This window comes from Palaemon carinicauda, chromosome 18 (genome assembly GCF_036898095.1).
Source record: "Palaemon carinicauda isolate YSFRI2023 chromosome 18, ASM3689809v2, whole genome shotgun sequence".
Taxonomy (NCBI): Eukaryota; Metazoa; Arthropoda; class Malacostraca; order Decapoda; family Palaemonidae; genus Palaemon; species Palaemon carinicauda.
Window position 1 is genome coordinate 33336476 of NC_090742.1, and position 15640 is coordinate 33352115.

A 15640-nucleotide genomic window follows, 5' to 3' on the forward strand; every position below is an offset into this window, starting at 1 on the left:
TATATATACATATATATAATGCATACATACACACATATATATATATATATATATATATATATATATATATATATATATATATATATATATATATGCATACATATACACACTCAGACACACGCATATATATATATATATATATAGAGTCAATGTTGAAACATAGGAAGAATATTTAAATCGAAGGACCAATGCTACCCCCAAGTAGACTACTGTTTTTTAATTATCATTTGCAACATCAAACCTCTCAATATTTCATGGACTCTCGGAATCTAGAGAGAGAGAGAGAGAGAGAGAGAGAGAGAGAGAGAGAGAGAGAGTCAATACATCCTACTACTATTTACCATTATCTATAATGGGCATATATTCATATGTAACAATCCAAAGACCTATATGCTCACGTATTATAAACAAAAGGAATGAGGAAAAAAAAAAGAAACAGTAATTTATGCATATTTTCGTGAGGGAATTACTATTACTTTCAAGAAGTAATTTCCAGATCAAGAAATACAAGAGCAGTTTTATGCTCTTTTCTAAAAGTCTCTCACGGCCTTGATATTTACTCGTCACATTACACCGCATGCAAATTAACGGAAATCATTAATAAAAAAATGGGCGTTTGCAGGTTATTAATAAATGCATGCCATTAACAGGTCCCATGCGTTGGAAAGATAAAATCAGTTACTTGCATGACACTTCATTACTGATATGAAGGAATTACCCTTCATTTGGAAACAGCAAGGATTTGTAGCCTCTCGCTAATTGACCTAAGTCTGTCGTACGATTTGGCCCGGGATTGTCTGCAGCATTAAGGCGAAATCTCTTCCCATCTATTAACACCGATTAATTGACTAATTTATGGAATTTGGGCCATATGGCTAAGAGCTAGGGACGGGAAGACCATTTGACTAAGAGGTGCTACAGAAGGGATTCCTTGGTTTGCACTTTGAAATTAAATTTAAGGTCTTTTTCACATTAACAGTTTAACGTTACGTTATAATCAAGAGTTGACAAAATATCGAGTGTGAAGTTCATCCCGATTCCGTCTCAAAACAACGCGCGGCGCGCTTCGCGTATTCGCTTTATCTTGGATATGGAACATCAAAACTGATCTTTCTTATATAAACTATAAAAATGAAAATAGATCTTTCATATACCTGTTCAACGTAAAAACATTCGCTGCAAATTTGAAGTGAAAATAAAGTATCTACGAGGAATACAAATAATTTCATTTTAAAGATTTAAGGCCACTCATGAATGGCAGAGGCTAGGACAGTGACATTGCCCTATCAAGCTGGAGAATGCCCTAGCGATTGATCATATTACATATGATCAGCGCCCAAACCCCCTTTCCACCCAAGCTATGACCAAGGAGGGACAAGCAATGTCTGCTGATGACTCAGCATATAGACCTAGAGGCTCCCCAAAACCCTCCATCCTTAGCTCACAAGGGTAGTGAGGTTGCAGTGACCAAAGGAACTAACGACTTTGGGCGGGACTAGAACCCCAGTCTGGCAATCACCAGGCAAATACGCTACCACCAGGTAAGGATTCCTTTGAGGTTAAGTTCCACAGATTCAACTACCTGATCAGGAAGACCATTCCCCAACTTGGTCACAGCTGGAATAAAACTTCTAGAATACTGTGTAGTATTGAGTCTCAAGAAGGAGAAGGCATGATTATCAGAATTAACTGCATACCTAGTATTACGAACAGGGTAGTACTGATCTGAATGCAAAGGATGGTAAGAACTAAGAAAACCCTTATCCAACATGCATAGCGAACTAACTGAACGACGGTGCCACAGATTAATACCTAGATCAGGAATGAGAAATTTAATAGATCGTAAGTTCATGTCCAACAAAATAAGTTGAGATTCAGCAGCTGAAGACCAGACAAGAGAACAATTCTCGGAACAACGTAGAATGAAAGAATTAAAACACTTCTACAGAATAGATTGATCTCCGAAAATCTTAGAAGACTTTATCAATAAGCCAATTTTTATGCAGTTGAAGAAAAGAAAGACCGAATGTGTTTCTCAAAAGTAAATTTTCTATCAAGAATCACACCTAAAATTTTAAGTCATACAGTCATGCTGAGATCTGGATGTTGGGAAGCCACTGTCCTCGGCCTTCTTACAATCCTCCTTTAGAATTTTGCCCCAAAATTTGCACTGTGCACTAATTTTATCTAGATCTCTATGGAGAGAGTCTGGCGATGTTCCATAACAATATGAATAAATTAATAGATAAAATCACATTGCGGTATTGTAGTGAGGGATATGTAGTTATCTGGCTAAGAAACAATTCACAAGATATAAGCTAATAGACTGAAAACTAACATACAACTAAGTTAAAGTAAAGAGCTGGTGTGAGGTCTCAAACACACGCGTCACACTTAAGTTACCTAAAATGTCTTGTATCTGGGTTAGACCAGAGTCGTTACTGCGCATTTTTGTTACGTCATTAATAGAGATTAATAGAGAAAACCAAAACAAAGAAATTAAGGGTCACTATGGGATGTGCTTGGCCACACCCATCCTCTTTCACAGCCTTGTGTGAAAGAAGTCCCCGTTAATTCTCCAGGACTAGCCTCTCTCCCACGGTAAAAATAGTTAAGAACCTCGTGTTCCTTTTTTTCATCTATACTTTATTAGCCTTAATCATCATCAGCAACCCAAATAACTCAACATTAAAACAAGATAAGATAATTGTTTAAATTCCATCCTGTATAATGAAAGTACATAGGCAAACAAGAGAGCAAGTACAACTTTTTTAATCTTTATCATGAAACGGCTTTTTATTAGTTTTGTATATTTTCTCTTTAGACTTATCTCACAAGCAAAGCTTCTGTTTAGGACTCTTGTCGTAAAAAAAGAGACAACGGACAAATAGGGCAATAACTTGATTGAGTAAATTCGCATGGTGATGTATGCAATAAATTTTAAGTTTTGGTAACTTCTTTGCCAGGTTTCAGTGACTTTAATCTATGGTAACAAATAGGAAGATCTGCTTTCATACACGGAATAATTGTAACTATTGTCTCAGTCGGTCGTTAGATTGAAACGGCTGACCAGGTGAAGAGCGTATTAATCCGGTGTAAGTTTCCCTGCTCTTCATTCTAGTGTGGTCAAATACAGACTGATGATGTGATGAATTCTTTTTACATGAACCTCACTGAGTGTAGCCACATAACGTCATGCGCTAAATTGTCTGATTCTGGTCCGAAATAGTCTAACCCTGTACTCTATTAAGGTATTTATCAGGATTAATAGAGTCCATTAATACTGGTATCTATCATGAATCATCTTTTTAAGGCCACAACAGATTAAAAAGAAAAAAAGAAAAAAAAGAAGAAAAAAAATCATGATAGTGCAAGACAGTTAAGTAGGCTTTAAAGTTAATTCCAACGTCTCCAGTGGGAAAAACTACAGTATATATCCACTGAAACCATTGAAATCTCACGCCTTGTTTAAAATTAATGACTATATCAAATATCTTATACTGTATTAAAAGTTCTGTTAAAGAACTAGAATATTCAACTTTCAAGTAACAGGTATTTCACCTGTACTGGACTGAAGCTTCTTAACGCCAAGAAAAGTATTATCTATCCTGCATAGCAATCTTCAAAAACTTCAATTTCTCCGCACTGGACTAATAGAGCGGCAGCCAGATATTCTAACAACAAGTAAGAAAAAGAAATGGACATGGGCAAGACATATACAGTAATGAAAATGATAGATAATAGATGAACATTAAATATACCAGAATGGGTCCCTAAAGATTCCCAAAGAAGCAGGGGAATGTAGAGAAGACGATGGATTAACGAATTTACGGGTATAAACGGGCATCGAAGGACCATAAACAGATGCAAGTGAAAGGACATGTCTAAAGTCTACAATAGGTTCTGTAGTGGTGTGTGTATGTATGCGTGTGTATGTGTGTGTGTGTATATATATATATATATATATGATAAATATACATATATATACACACACACACACACACACACACACACATATATATATATATATATATATATATATATATATATATATATATATATATATATATATATGTGTGTAAATTTGTGTGCTGCTCGTCGTTTACTTTGGTATGATGGTGTATGCAGTGAAAAGGGAGATGGGTAAAGATATGAATGCTATTGATTTCTCTGAGGAATCTGGAGAACTGCAAACACACAACACTTAAATCTCTCTTGAAATCTTGAAAGAAATTGACGAACTGAGGAAAGACGATCTTAAAAACTAGAAGAAACAGAGTACTGTGGAACAGCGATGAAGAGCCTTTAAGCCAAAGAACCTCTACTGTTTGAAGTATGGCACCTCAAAATAGAGGTCAAAGTGCCTCTAATGCTGGAAGTATGGCACCTCAAAATAGAGGCAAAAGTGCCTCTAATGCTGGAAGTATGGCACCTCATAATAGAGGTCAAAGTGCCTCTAATGCTGGAAGTATGGCACCTCATAATAGAGGTCAAAGTGTCTCTAATGCTGGAAGTATGGCACCTCATAATAGAGGTCAAAGTGCCTCTAATGTTGGAAGTATGGCACCTCAAAATAGAGGTCAAAGTGTCTCTAATGCTGGAAGTATGGCACCTCATAATAGAGGTCAAAGTACCTCTAATGCTGGAAGTATGGCACCTCATAATAGAGTAAGTGCCTCTAATGCTGGAAGTATGGCACCTCAAAATAGAGGTCAAAGTGCCTCTAATGCTGGAAGTATGGCACCTCAAAATAGAAGTCAAAGTGCCTCTAATGCTGGAAGTATGGCACCTCAAAATAGAGGTCAAAGTGCCTCTAATACTGGAAGTATGGCACCTCATAATAGAGGTTAAAGAACCTCTAATGCTGGAAGTATGGCACCTCATAATAGAGGTCAAAGTGCCTCTAATGCTGGAAGTATGGCACCTCAAAATAGAGGCCAAAGTGCCTCTAATGCTGGAAGTATGGCACCTCAAAATAGAGGTCAAAGTGCCTCTAATGCTGGAAGTATGGCACCTCAAAATAGTGGTCAAAGTGCCTCTAATGCTGGAAGTATGGCACCTCATAATAGAGGTCAAAGTGCCTCTAATGCTGGAAGTATGGCACCTCAAAATAGAGGTCAAAGTGCCTCTAATGCTGGAAGTATGGCACCTCAAAATAGAGGTCAAAGTGCCTCTAATGCTGGAAGTATGGCACCTCATAATAGAGGTCAAAGTGCCTCTAATGCTGGAAGTATGGCACCTCATAATAGAGGTCAAGGTGCCTCTAATGCTGGAAGTATGGCACCTCATAATAGAGGTCAAAGTGCCTCTAATGCTGGAAGTATGTCACCTCAAAATAGTGGTCAAAGTGCCTCTAATGCTGGAAGTATGGCACCTCAAAATAGAGGTTAAAATGCCTCTAATGCTGGAAGTATGGCACCTCAAAATAGAGGTTAAAATGCCTCTAATGCTGGAAGTATGGCACCTCAAAATGAAGGTCAAAGTGCCTCTAATGCTGAAAGTATGGCACCTCATAATAGAGGTCAAAGTGCCTCTAATGCTGGAAGTATGGCACCTCAAAATAGAAGCCAAAGTGCCTCTAATGCTGGAAGTATGGCACCTCAAAATAAGAGGTCAAAGTGCCTCTAATGCTGGAAGTATGGCACCTCAAAATAGAGGTCAAAGTGCCTCTAATGCTGGAAGTATGGCACCTCAAAATAGAGGTCAAAGAACCTCTAATGCTGGAAGTATGGCACCTCATAATAGAGGTCAAAGTGCCTCTAATGCTAGAAGTATGGCACCTCAAAATAGAGGCCAAAGTGCCTCTAATGCTGGAAGTATGGCACCTCAAAATAGAGGCCAAAGTGCCTCTAATGCTGGAAGTATGGCACCTCAAAATAGAGGCCAAAGTGCCTCTTATGCTGGAATTATGGCACCTCAAAATAGAGGCCAAAGTGCCTCTTATGCTGGAAGTATGGCACCTCAAAATAGAGGTCAAAGTGCCTCTTATGCTGGAAGTATGGCACCTCAAAATAGAGGTCAAAGTGCCTCTAATGCTGGAAGTATGGCACCTCAAAATAGAGGTCAAAGTGCCCCTAATGCTGGAAGTATGGCACCTCAAAATAGTGTTCAAAGTGCCTCTAATGCTGGAAGTATGGCACATCATAATAGTGGTCAAAGTGCCTCTAATGCTGGAAGTATGGCACCTCAAAATAGAGGTCAAAGTGCCTCTAATGCTGGAAGTATGGCACCTCAAAATAGTGGTCAAAGTGCCTCTAATGCTGGAAGTATGGCACCTCATAATAGAGGTCAAAGTGCCTCTAATGCTGGAAGTATGGCACCTCAAAATAGAGGTCAAAGTGCCTCTAATGCTGGAAGTATGGCACCACAAAATAGAGGTCAAAGTGCCTCTAATGCTGGAAGTATGGCACCTCAAAATAGAGGTCAAAGTGCCTCTAATGCTGGAAGTATGGCACCTCAAAATAGAGATCAAAGTGCCTCTAATGCTGGAAGTATGGCACCACAAAATAGAGGTCAAAGTGCCTCTAATGCTGGAAGTATGGCACCTCATAATAGAGGTCAAAGTGCCTCTAATGCTAGAAGTATGGCACCTCATAATAGAGGTCAAAGTGCCTCTAATGCTGGAAGTATGGCACCTCATAATAGAGGTCAAAGTGCCTCTAATGCTGGAAGTATGGCACCTCAAAATAGAGGTCAAAGTGCCTCTAATGCTGGAAGTATGGCACCTCATAATAGAGGTCAAAGTGCCTCTAATGCTGGAAGTATGGCACCTCATAATAGAGGTCAAAGTGCCTCTAATGCTGGAAGTATGGCACCTCATAATAGAGGCCAAAGTGTCTCTAATGCTGGAAGTATGGCACCTCAAAATAGTGGTCAAAGTGCCTCTAATGCTGGAAGTATGGCACCTCAAAATAGAGGTTAAAATGCCTCTAATGCTGGAAGTATGGTACCTCAAAATGAAGGTCAAAGTGCCTCTAATGCTGGAAGTATGGCACCTCATAATAGAGGTCAAAGTGCCTCTAATGCTGGAAGTATGGCACCTCATAATAGAGGTCAAAGTGCCGCTAATGCTGGAAGTATGGCACCTCAAATAGAGGTCGAAGTGCCTATAATGATGGAAGTATGGCACCTCAAAATAGAGGTCAAAGTGCCTCTAATGCTGGAAGTATGGCACCTCAAAATAGAGATCAAAGTGCCTCCAATGCTGGAAGTATGGCACCTCACAATAGAAATCAAAGTGCCTCCAATGCTGGAAGTATGGCACTTGAAAATAGATGTCAAAGAACCTCTAATGCTAGCAGTATGGCACCTCATAATAGAGGTCAAAGGTCCTCAAATGATAGTTAGACCAAACATTCTTAGTACCCCTTGAAACAAAGTTTATATATTTCTGCACATCTCATGTAATTCAGAATGATCAATCCCAGACAAATTATCTGCTGCATTATGTCTGCCAGACAACGCCCGAAGTTGACCCCCACCCACTGTTCAGGAAAAAAGTTGATGTAGAAACATCATTAAAGGTACAGAAAGAAACTACTGTATCCGAATTTAAAACGACAGCCTGATGTATTTGGTCCACAAGACACCCAAAAGGGCTAAAATATTTGGGGGCCAGACTGGAAAAAGTGCCTAAGCATTTTTCGCGGATCAGGCATTGTTGATACTAAAAGTTACCTTCTTCGGATCGAAACCCGACCATAAATGTTATTTTTTTTTTGGAAAATTTGTGGAAACCAAGGAAATCACCGGATACTTTTTTCCCTTTCTTTTCTCTCATATGTACATGATAATTAGAAAATTTACGAGAGAGAGAGAGAGAGAGAGAGAGAGAGAGAGAGAGAGAGAGAGAGAGAGAGAGAGAGAGAGAGAGAGAGAGAGAGAATTTCGAAAGGTGCTACAATTACATGCTCATCGCATATCCGATGCCCTATTTGCTTGTATTTCATATCACAGAAAACCTTAATAAATCATATTCATATTGTTGTCAAATGTCGATAAACGTAACCAAACTTTTGATTTACATTAATATTACAGTATTGAATATGGCAAATTAAATATATTGACAATAAAATTAACAGGATAAGTCATTAACAGTTTTAGCCTAATCATACATTATATCAGTTTTTCACCATTTTCATATTACTCTTTACAATCTAAAAATACTGAATACGATATAAATTAGTAATCTGCCCTAACCAGAAAAATTATCTAAATGTCTTCAACGTGTTTCCTATGAGATTTTTGCATTTACTTAAATTTATTTATATTTTCTAGTGTGAGCTTTTGATTAAAGAAACAGTGACTTTAATTTCGTTTACTGTGTCACAACAGCTGTTTCGCCAAAGCTATGCCCTTGAAAAAAAATTATTTCATGAAAATATAACTTGAGTTATTTGCAATTCAGTTGTCGGATTGTTCTCTTTATATCTTAATGCAAATCCATATCTGTTATGTCAAAGACGACTGTAAGAAAGTCGTCAAAAAAGATTTAGACAAGAATTATAGCATACAAAAGAGACAAATCTTGGGACACAGAACACAATCAGAAAAGCAGACGGATCAAGACCCTTTAAAGCTTTCCTGGTCAGGTCTCGAAAAGCAAAGCAAATTGGTAGCAAATGGCCAGCAGGTTTTCTGGTGGGTGAGAGCAGAATAAGATGATGATGAACCACCAACATTATAAGATGGAACTTTCTATCTGAAGTAAAACTGCTTCGAAAAATGATAAAAATAGTTTAAATCTTTCGACGGGTTTTTAAATGCATGAAGTATATGTTCATCTTTTTTAGGTTACTAACAAAAAAAATAGGAATGGAAGGCCATCGGTGTTAAATTATTATACAGATGGTGATCTTTACTCCATGCCCTATGGTAAAGTATGGTGGGGACTAGCGTTTTAAGAAAGGGTGGGCATTGAACCTAAGGCCAGGTAACAAGATAAAAATTTACAGTTAAATTAACACATTTCACAAAATTTTTAACGTTTGCTGTTAACTTAGTCTTTAATCTGTGAATTCCCAGCAATTAATCAATATTGAATGGATACCTTAAGTAAATGACTTACAATAAGGCTCTGAAATTGAAGAAAATCGCTGCTCTTTTAACATTTAAATATTAATGTTAACCTGTTGTATTCGAATGTTTTTAAAAATGCTATTACAACTTGTCGATGAGAAACTGAAAAGCTTAATAAGCTATCGGAATTTATAAAATCCGATTTACGGTTCTTATGTTTGACTTTTTAGGATTAAATAGATTTTTATAAGTTGATAAACATCTATAAGGCGTCACATCATAGATATATTTGCATAGTTTCATCAATTGTTAATAATAAATTCATTCTGGCATATTTGGCAGCGTTAAAACACCACCGAAGGCTATTTCCATGTGGTAGAAGACATTCTTAAGACATTGATATCTTTAGTAAAAATAGGACTGAAAAGTCCGATTCTTATAGTATGGCTGAGGGAGATTATGGAATATGGCCCTAACAAGGTAATATCCGAAAAAGAAGAAGAAAAGAAAAATATTCTTCGTCAGTCTATTTTAATCATGTTAAAGTTTACGTAAATGAAAGTTAACAACGGTATAATGTAAGAAAATAAAGGACTGTGGGATTAATTATAAAATGGTTCATGGCATGCTATCTCGAATGTGTGTCTTCCAACTCCGTCGTAAAATTCAAACCAGGTTTCTATAAGGTTTCTTGACATAACTATAAAGTATGCCTTGCATGCTACGTTCCGGTTTGATTTATGGGACCTGTCGAACACAGTGTCCTATTCGGAGATGAAGAACTAGAAAGTTATGAGGCTGAGAATGACAATGCTAATGTTGCAAAGTATGAGAACACTAATAATTCTGGTTCCGTGCTGGAGTGGAGCGATGACTTTACAAGTGAAGATGGCTTGTAACTTGTAATGTTCTGTGGGTAATGGTAGGTTAATTTGAACTTGTCCCACAACATATGCTGTAGTATTAGAATACTAGTATATGTTCTATGATGTGTCTTGTAGACCTCACAAAACTACAAAGCGTCTGCATGGACATCATACATTCTGTTGAAAGTTCTATTATCATGTATGAGAATTTTTATGTATCAATGTTTTGTTTGGCACAATTTATGTAATCCAACCAAAGTTTTTTATGTCTGGTTAGCCTCATACAGCAGTCAGAATGTTAGGCAAGTTGAATAAAATACCAAATTAATGTTATCTTCCGTTAAAACAAATAGTTTCATTCAGTAGTATTTTGTTTTATTGATATCAATATTCCCACAGCTCAGGGTGGGTCAACTTTTGAAGATGTTTGGCAGACATAATGCAGCACATCATTTGTCTAGCATTGGCCATTCTGAACTCTGAGATGTGGAGAAGTATATAAACTTTGTAACAAGTGACACCAAGAATGTTTGGCCTAGTTTTTTTTTTTTTTTTTTTTTTTGTTTCTGCTGGGCCTAATGCAGCAGAAATTTTGTCTGGCATGGGCCATTTCTTAATCAGTGTGATGTGTACGTTACCCAGAAAATCATTGTGCGTGGTACTATCCACTTTCGATCAAGCTGATTTTTTTCATTCCACCCCCTCCCCTTTTGAGGGTCCCCAGGGCCCTGCCGCAGCAGGTAGTCCCCGGCAGACGTCCGAGTCTTCATATGCCCAATCATGTTCTACGTGACCCTGTACTCTACAATTTGTACCACCTTCGTATGACCAAACACCACCTGGGTACCAATCGATAAATTAGAACGTGAAGTTGCCAGTCCAAAGAAACATGAAAAAATCCCAGGAATTGTTCGCAGTATACATTTTCTCCAATTGTTATAGGTTTTTTTAACACTTGACTATCATTAAAGGAGGAAAAACACCGATTGCAATATATCTTTAACGTTGACTCCAACGATGCTAGTTTGGCATTTGCTAAATTTCTGGAGGTTATTCTAAAGCTAGATTTTTCATAAAATTGTAAATCAAATAAAACATAGCGTATTATACGAAAATATTAAAGGCTAAACGCAACAGCCCTATACAAACCTTACCCCGTTGGGCCTTAATAATTCAAACAAATTTTTTTTAAAACATAACTTAAACACGTTATTTCTTAACCATGTAAAAGTTCCACAGCATTTTGTGAAATTCGTCAACAATTGCCTTAAAAAGATAATAATAATAATAATAATAATAATAATAATAATAATAATAATAATAATAATAATAATAATAATAATAATAATAAGGGTATCGGAAATTCTATTCAAGATCGAACCTAGCCTATTCCTTACTGGTCCATCCGACTTGCATTTAAGTGAGATTCATCAGTTATTTATTAAAGATACCTTGAAGACATTTGGTCTAATTATCTGATATACAAAAGCGTAAACACGCAGCATCCGCCCTACATCTCTTTATCAACATTCTATTTTAGGAGTTCTCGTATCAGCCACCACTATAGTCCATTTCTTTTAGCGAGGCGGAAATGCACCGACTCGCAACGGTGCCCTTTTAGCTCGGAAAAGTTTCCTGATCGCTAATTGGTTAGAATTATCTTGTCCAGTAATCAAACATTCTTTTCAAAGAAAAATAAAAAGGCGGATTCTAATTACAAAGATATTCTATAAGAGAGCAATTAAATAATTTTAAACAAATAAATATATATTATCTACAAGTTCGGTCTAAGCCCAGTCATAACTAACCTACGAATAAACCGAACTCTCCAAAAATTCAGTCAAGGGTTTCTGCAGGGTACTTCATGAAGTGCTTTCAACTTTACGGTGTAGTACCATCGAGTACATTATTTCTAGTCTGGCGTTGACTGTTCATTGCATATGTTATAATTCTATTATTATTATTATTATTATTATTATTATTATTATTATTATTATTACTAGTCAAGCTATAACCCTAATTGGAAAAGCAAGATGCTATAAGCCCAAGGGCTCCAACAGGGAAAAATAGCCCAGTGAGGAAAGGAAATAAGGAAATAAATGAGAATAAATTAACAATATATCATTCTAAAAACAGTAACAGTGTCAAAACAGATATGTCCTATATAAACTATTAACAAAGACAAAAACAGATATGTCATATATAAACTATAAAAAGACTAATGTCAGCCTGGTCAACATAAATACATTTGCTCCAACTTTGAACTTTTGAAGTTATACCGATTCAACTACCCGATATCTACTTTATCAGCACTGCATTATCACAAATGATGAACAACATCCCCACTTCTATAATAGTGATGATTTAAAAAACATTGGAAAGTGAAGGCAACAAAAGTACTACTACTACTACTAGTACTACTACTACTACTACTACTACTACTAATAATAATAATAATAATAACAACAACATGGGAAGAGTTCACTATTGATAGACGATTAACAATCCCAAAGAATCTTTCCCAAGTGCAGGAAGACCTCATTCACTTGAGGAGAAAAATACTCTGCTAAAATGTGGCCGCTTCTCTGGGTGTGAAGTGAACAAACGAAAACGTGCGAGACGTTTAACCACCGACAACGTTCCTTCCGTGGCCAATTGAGTTGAGAAGGAAGAATTTCAAAAACTTTCAATCCTTGTTAGCCTCTCTCTCTCTCTCTCTCTCTCTCTCTCTCTCTCTCTCTCTCTCTCTCTCTCTCTCTCCCTCTCTCTCTCCTCAACACACACACACACACACACACACATATATATATATATATATATATATATATATATATATATATATATATATATATATATATATACATATATATATATATATATATATATATATATATATATATATATATTATATATATATATATCTGAGAGAGAGAGAGAGAGAGAGAGAGAGAGAGAGAGAGAGAGAGAGAGAGAGAGAGAGAGAATTTCCTTACCATGAACTGTAGGCAGACGTTATCATCGTTATTATGTAAGTAACACCTTTCAAGTTACATATAGCAATAAAACCACTGAAACGTGTAATATTCCTACACTTCCAACCACTGTAGGAGGGTTTTGTTGGCGCACATCCACAAAAACGCTAACTTTCAACAAAACAGATAATGAAAAATGCTGTTCGCGAAGCTCATGATGCTACAGACAGACTCCAAAAAGCTGCGGCGGTGTAACTAAAAACTCGAGGCGCCAAGTTGGAACATAACTCACACATGGGAAGGTAGCGTCACTAGTCAACAAGTACCCTGTAAAATCTGTCAATAGTGATCGTCTTTTTTTTTTCTTTTACATAATATTGATTCAACAATGAACCATGGGGCGGATGGGGGAAGGGGAGGTAGAGAGGTTGGAAAGGAGAGCAAAGGAATCGATCGTAACAGGGGAGGGAAGCACAAATGCCGGGGGTTGCTATATCACCCACCTACCCGCCACCGACTCCCAAGGGCCCGGGCACGTGTTACAATGACGTCACCTTTAACACTTTCCTAGACATCCGCATGAATATTTTGAGCATCCGTCACAATTAGGGTTTCCCAAAAATTAATACTGAAACAACACTAAACATTGTACGAATGAAAACCGTGATTATGGACGCTCATCTCTTGTTTGTATACCAGTAGCTTCGCTTATACTACGAGTAGGTTACTGTTAACGGATAACTGGATAACACCATTGCATAACAATCACCGAGAGAGGAAACACTTCCGGCTAGACGATAAAAGTCGAGATTTTTCTTTCTTCAATTCTTTATTTCTTCTCAGATTACGAACCTTGCAAATACAAAGTGAAATTTGCAGTTTTAGCAAAGCTTGAATTCTGTTATCTAGACCTAGAGGAAAAACTGGTTTCAGATACGCGCTGATTACTGCCGCATGTGTAAGTAGGCCTAATCTTGACACAAGTCAAAAGACGAAAAAAGACCTATAAATAACGTCTTTATTTTGCCAGAAAGAAACTAGCTGATACACAGTAGGACCAGTGGGAGAGTAATAACTTCGCCTACAACTGAAATATATATAATTATTTAAATACTGAACCATCAATTATTTACACGTATTCTGTACTTTGTGAGACCCACTTGTATTTAAGACTCATCGTCAATCAATCACTCAAACTATAAAAGTATTTGCATAAAAACACTATGTAAATACTTAACACGTTAAAAATGCATCATCCTATTTAGCTCACCATCAGGCCAGCACGGGCTCTTGCTTATAGATCAGACTGCGTATGCCTCTGAATTTTTATCACGAAGAAACAAAGGAAGTAAAAGTCAACCCATCAATCTTTAATATGTTATTTTGCCTGACCTTTTAGAAACCAGTTCTCACTCGATAGTACGAGTCTGATTCTATTTCAGAGATTTGAACTTGACATTTTAAGGAAGGAGAGGGGGGGGGGGGGGGGCGTTCCAGGGGAGGGTCGGTCACGGACCGAAAAGAAAAAAAAAATATCAGAAACGAAATAAATGTTTTCAAATCAGCTGTTCCCTTGGGGTCCGTTTCATTTTCATTAAGGTTTGGGAATAAAGATTGATGTAGGCCTAAAAATACAGTAATTATCATTATTTTGAAAACTCTCTCTCTCTCTCTCTCTCTCTCTCTCTCTCTCTCTCTCTCTCTCTCTCTCTCTCTCTCTCTCTCTCTCTCTTTTACACACACTAACACACATACACAGAGACATACACACACACACACACACACACACACACACATATATATATATATATATATATACACTATAAATACTGTACACACACATATATACAGTATGTGTATATATATATATATATATATATATATATATATGAGTATGCATGTGTAATATAGAAAATCTCTTCTCTTAATATTTCTTTTTGTTAGTTGATTAGAAATACACGAGGAGGTCAATGTTAATGAAGTATAGATCCCAATACAAGCTTTTCAGAAACAAATATTTTTGTACAAAAGATAGCTTTGAAACTTAATTAAATTCACGATAATGTATTCTATCGACACCATTAAAGCTAAAGTTGTTAAATAAACACAAATATTGATACTGCAGAAAAATTAATACGCGCCTTTAAAAGCTGTTTCGCGCCCCACGAAATAAACCCACTTGAACCAGCAGGCAGATACAGGCGGCTCGATCCTCCACTCAGCTCAGCAACGCTGTCTGAGTTCGCATCACCCTTAACGAGAAATGACAGACACTGTGACCAATAACACGAAATATCATCCACTTACAAGACACTGAAGGAAGGACGCAGTCTGAAATCCATCGCGGTACACCGCCTCAGGAGATGGTTGGAACGAACGCTCCGGTCACCGAGAGATGACACAAAGTCAGACGAATTCAAACCTCTTGACGGCCGCCACACGGCACAGCGCACCGCACCGCACACGCCCGCCAGCAGAGGATGCCACTGCTTCCTCCTACTCCTCCGCCTACTCCAACTCGAGCAGACACGCGCAGACGCCCTACGATGTTCAGGGCTATTCCTAATCGAGGCTACCGGCGGGAAGTTAGCAATACAGCTGGCTGATGCACATTTCAGAGTAAATTTTTATCTTATTACTTAGGATGACTGGATATCGTCAAAACAGTACTAAACCCTACAGTCTAGACTCTAAAGCTTCTTCTTCACACATCACTTAGCTCGAGTCCTTGCTAATCTATTCACACCGGGAACGCATACACGAAAATCATTTCCCGTTTACGAA

The 15640-nt window shown here is 37.4% G+C and overlaps 1 protein-coding gene across 2 annotated transcripts in view; it reads right to left on the minus strand.

Moving 5' to 3' along the window:
* The window catches only part of LOC137657758 (monocarboxylate transporter 14-like), a 244032-nt gene extending 228711 nt beyond the window's left edge, over positions 1-15321 (minus strand). The window contains exon 1 of one of the 2 annotated variants that reach the window (XM_068392237.1): positions 15164-15321. The gene's annotated coding sequence lies outside the window, so the exon portion shown is untranslated. The remainder of the gene's footprint in view (positions 1-15163) is intronic. The other variant, XM_068392236.1, reaches the window with a different exon arrangement.
* Between the last annotated feature and the right edge of the window lie 319 nt (positions 15322-15640).